This window comes from Schistocerca serialis, unplaced genomic scaffold, assembly GCF_023864345.2.
Source record: "Schistocerca serialis cubense isolate TAMUIC-IGC-003099 unplaced genomic scaffold, iqSchSeri2.2 HiC_scaffold_1211, whole genome shotgun sequence".
Taxonomy (NCBI): Eukaryota; Metazoa; Arthropoda; class Insecta; order Orthoptera; family Acrididae; genus Schistocerca; species Schistocerca serialis.
The window spans coordinates 220,001-225,000 of record NW_026047416.1 but is presented as its reverse complement, the minus strand read 5'-3'; the positions used below and the strand labels follow the sequence as shown (position 1 = coordinate 225,000).

Below are 5,000 nucleotides of genomic sequence, written 5' to 3'. Positions count from 1 at the left end.
GAGCCTCCTGCGTGGGAAGAGTCTTTCTAGGCCCTGACCCACGGGAAGGGTTTAGCTTCCCCCATCCCGGACATTTGAAGTCGTCACACTACCGGTATTGACTAATAGACTGATTGCTGATAATCACTAGCCATACACTGGGGGAAACGGCCGACAGGGGCAGCAACATAGTGGAGCCGCAGTGTCACTAATGTACAGAGATAGAACAGTTTCGACTGGAACCAGAGTAACCGTATACACGGCACTGATTAGTAATAGATGCAGAGCCATCAGAATACAGATAATATATACAACCGTCCCTATACATGCTGAAAGACTCTGCACACAATGAGAACCACACGTCAGCCAGACACTATCACACACTACTCTCTGCCTCTAACAGGCACACACACAATATCTAACCACCAGCATGGAAGAACATCCGGTGCATCCTCTCCGCCACATTACACAATCCACACTATCATAACCAGACCGGGAGGTCCACCCACAAAACAGAATATCCCACCCTTCCGACATCCGCCATTGCTCAGTTAAGCCACGAACACCCACACATGTCCTACACAGGGGTGCACCCAACATCACAATACTGCCTCCTGTCACAGTACACAAACAATGGCAGGAATGAAAGACACACATCTGCCATAACCTTGGAATCGGAGCGCCGCCTGTCATGAGCCACAAGTGCATCCTGACGTGACAAATCGGATGATCCCGCAGGCATGCACTTACGATAATCACTATCAACGAACCTGCCGCCCCCCCCCCCAAATACACCTTTCCCTACAACAATGTGTACCTTAACCTAAGCGATATTGTACCTTAACCTCAGCTATATCGTACCTTAACCTAACCTACATTGCGCCTTAACCTAACCTACGTTGTACCTTAACCTACGTTGTACCTTAACCTAACCTACGTTGTACCTTAACCTAACCTACGTTGTACCTTAACCTAACCTACGTTGTACCTTAACCTAACCTATGTTGTGCCTTAACCTAACCTATGTTGTGCCTTAACCTAACCTATGTTGTGCCTTAACCTAACCTATGTTGTGCCTTAACCTAACCTATGTTGTGCCTTAACCTAACCTATGTTGTGCCTTAACCTAACCTATGTTGTGCCTTAACCTAACCTATGTTGTGCCTTAACCTAACATATGTTGTGCCTTAACCTAACCTATGTTGTGCCTTAACCTAACCTACGTTGTGCCTTAACCTAACCTATGTTGTGCCTTAACCTAACCTATGTTGTGCCCTAACCTAACCTATGTTGTGCCTTAACCTAACCTATGTTGTGCCTTAACCTAACCTATGTTGTGCCTTAACCTAACCTATGTTGTGCCTTAACCTAACCTATGTTGTGCCTTAACCTAACCTATGTTGTGCCTTAACCTAACCCATGTTGTGCCTTAACCTAACCCATGTTGTGCCTTAACCTAACCCATGTTGTGCCTTAACCTAACCCATGTTGTGCCTTAACCTAACCCATGTTGTGCCTTAACCTAACCCATGTTGTGCCTTAACCTAACCCATGTTGTGCCTTAACCTAACCCATGTTGTGCCTTAACCTAACCCATGTTGTGCCTTAACCTAACCCATGTTGTGCCTTAACCTAACCCATGTTGTGCCTTAACCTAACCCATGTTGTGCCTTAACCTAACCCATGTTGTGCCTTAACCTAACCCATGTTGTGCCTTAACCTAACCCATGTTGTGCCTTAACCTAACCCATGTTGTGCCTTAACCTAACCCATATTGTACCTTAACCTAACCCATATTGTACCTTAACCTAACCCATATTGTACCTTAACCTAACCCATATTGTACCTTAACCTAACCCATATTGTACCTTAACCTAACCTAATTTGTGCCTCAACGTAACCTAATTTGTGCCTCAACGTAACCTAATTTGTGCCTCAACGTAACCTAATTTGTGCCTCAACGTAACCCATGTTGTGCCTCAACGTAACCCATGTTGTGCCTCAACGTAACCCATGTTGTGCCTCAACGTAACCCATGTTGTGCCTCAACGTAACCCATGTTGTGCCTCAACGTAACCCATGTTGTGCCTCAACGTAACCCATGTTGTGCCTCAACGTAACCCATGTTGTGCCTCAACGTAACCCATGTTGTGCCTCAACGTAACCCATGTTGTGCCTCAACGTAACCCATGTTGTGCCTCAACGTAACCCATGTTGTGCCTCAACGTAACCCATGTTGTGCCTCAACGTAACCCATGTTGTGCCTTAACGTAACCCATGTTGTGCCTTAACGTAACCCATGTTGTGCCTTAACGTAACCCATGTTGTGCCTCAACGTAACCCATGTTGTGCCTCAACGTAACCCATGTTGTGCCTCAACGTAACCCATGTTGTGCCTTAACGTAACCCATGTTGTGCCTTAACGTAACCCATGTTGTGCCTTAACGTAACCCATGTTGTGCCTTAACGTAACCCATGTTGTGCCTTAACGTAACCCATGTTGTGCCTTAACGTAACCCATGTTGTGCCTTAACGTAACCCATGTTGTGCCTTAACGTAACCCATGTTGTGCCTTAACGTAACCCATGTTGTGCCTTAACGTAACCCAATTTGTGCTTTAACGTAACCTAATTTGTGCTTTAACGTAACCTAATTTGTGCTTTAACGTAACCTAATTTGTGCTTTAACGTAACCTAATTTGTGCTTTAACGTAACCTAATTTGTGCTTTAACGTAACCTAATTTGTGCTTTAACGTAACCTAATTTGTGCTTTAACGTAACCTAATTTGTGCTTTAACGTAACCTAATTTGTGCTTTAACGTAACCTAATTTGTGCTTTAACGTAACCTAATTTGTGCTTTAACGTAACCCATGTTGTGCCTTAACCTAACCTATATTGCGCCTTAACCTGACGCACGTTGTCGCTGAACCTGCTCTGTAATTGTTATGCAACTCGTTAAATTAGTGTAGTGTTGCCTAACCGCAACCCTCGCAATATAGTTCGCTATTCGCACTGCCCGGTCCCCTGTGTATCGCGTCATGTTAAACACCTTGCAGGTGTTGCTGACTTTCCACATGCTCCTGCTATACACTGTAATGTGGATAGCAGCAGGACGTACATGCCCCCCCCCCCTTCCCCCCTGCCTTCGCAAGCTGGTCGTTGAGAAGTTTGCATGTTCAATGCCCTTCGCATGCCGACGTACTCAGCCTACGTTGTGGTACGGCCTGTCACCTGTCCGCCGATGTACGCAAAACCCACAAACTGTACTGCACATTGGTCCGTATGTACTGAATGATACATCGTGGCACATGTGTGACCGTACGACGACTGCGCCTAGCAACGGCAGACCATACAGTCCAAATATTGTGCACGCAGCTACGTGTCGTCTCCCTATAAGAGCTGGATTGCAGTGTGGTACGCCATTCAGACGTGTGGGAGGAACGGACGCCCTGGATGGCGATCAGCATGAGCAGTCTGTTGATGTAGTGGAGCGTGTATTCGGACGTAGTCGTCTCTTCTCACACACCGTGATAGCATGTTGCACCGCGTTCCACATCTGCGACATCCTGCAGAGGCCGGCTGACAGTCGTTCGCGCAATGGACACCGCATACGTACGGGGGCTACCTTCCACGTGTTCTCGAGGCGTGCACATGTTGTTGCGTCTATGTGGGCAGACGTAGTGTGTTGTGACACCTGACACAGGCATGCAATACTCGTTGCAAATGGCGATGGACGTCTACGTTTGCTGGTGACGTTACGCAAATGAACAACAGGTAACCCGTTGTGGTGCGGTTGTTCTCGCTAGAGGTGAATCAGTGTTGGCGACGATCGGTCGAGCTATTAACCGGTTGTTTCAGGGATACCCACCATGCCCACGAACGTGAAAGGGGACCCACCATGCCCACGAACGTGAAAGGGGGATCTGGGTGTGAGGCGATACGCGGCGGTGGCTGGGTGGGACCGTCCCCGGCCGGTGAGGGGGGGCCGCCCGGCGTGCTGGCAGCGCGGTGCGTGGGCGCACGCGCTACAGCCGGCTGGTGGGGGCGGCCAGTGGCAGGCGCGCCGGCCGACGGACGCGGCAGGCGGCGCAGCTGCGCGCCGGCGCCCCCTGCTCGCGGCGCCTTGCGGCCAAAGCAGGTCCTCGCGGGCCCGGTGCGAAGCGCGGTGGCCATCTGCAGTGTGCTGGTCCGATTGAGGACTGTGTGCGCTGAGGATGCGCCGCCGCCCGGCGCTCGGCGCCGCGACGCCGTCTGCTGCTCGGTCGCCCCAGCGGTTCTCGCAGGTGGTTTGTATCGCAGCTGTGCGGACGTGTTGGCGCGTGCGCTGTGCTGGGAGAGTTCGCTTCGGCACCCAAGTGGGGCTTTTGTCCTTCTGTGGCGCTGGCGTTGGAGCTGCCGGTCACCGTAGGTGGCGCGTGTTGTCTCCCGCCGGCAATGCCACGACAGCACGCTCCCGGGCCTCTGTCGGCAGCGGCAAGCTCAGTTGGGAGCACGGGTGGTCGCACCTAAAGCGTCTACTCGCCTAACTCCGGGCGATTGCGCCTCTCTCGAACCCGACCAAGTACTTAGGACGGCGCTGCGCGCCGCCGGGACCTGAGAGGGTTTCGAGGTGTGTTGTGCAGGGGAGCTCAGCCTCCTCCTGTTTGCAGAATAATTGAGCGGACGCTTGCGTGTTCGCGCGGGCCCCCGGGACACACTCCCGGGCGGCCGGCTGCTCAGCTCTAGTTGACGCAGCTCCCTGGTTGATCCTGCCAGTAGTCATATGCTTGTCTCAAAGATTAAGCCATGCATGTCTCAGTACAAGCCGCATTAAGGTGAAACCGCGAATGGCTCATTAAATCAGTTATGGTTCCTTAGATCGTACCCACGTTACTTGGATAACTGTGGTAATTCTAGAGCTAATACATGCAAACAGAGTCCCGACCAGAGATGGAAGGGACGCTTTTATTAGATCAAAACCAATCGGTCGGCTCGTCCGGTCCGTTTGCCTTGGTGACTCTGAATAACTTTGGGCTGATCG

At 50.8% G+C, this 5,000-nt stretch overlaps 1 non-coding gene across 1 annotated transcript in view; it reads left to right on the top strand.

The window, feature by feature from the left end:
- Positions 1–4,715: 4,715 nt before the first annotated feature.
- The window catches only part of LOC126435551 (small subunit ribosomal RNA), a 1,909-nt gene continuing 1,624 nt past the window's right edge, over positions 4,716–5,000 (top strand). The window contains exon 1 of the ribosomal RNA XR_007580025.1: positions 4,716–5,000. This exon is cut by the window's right edge and continues 1,624 nt beyond it. This is a non-coding gene — a ribosomal RNA (small subunit ribosomal RNA).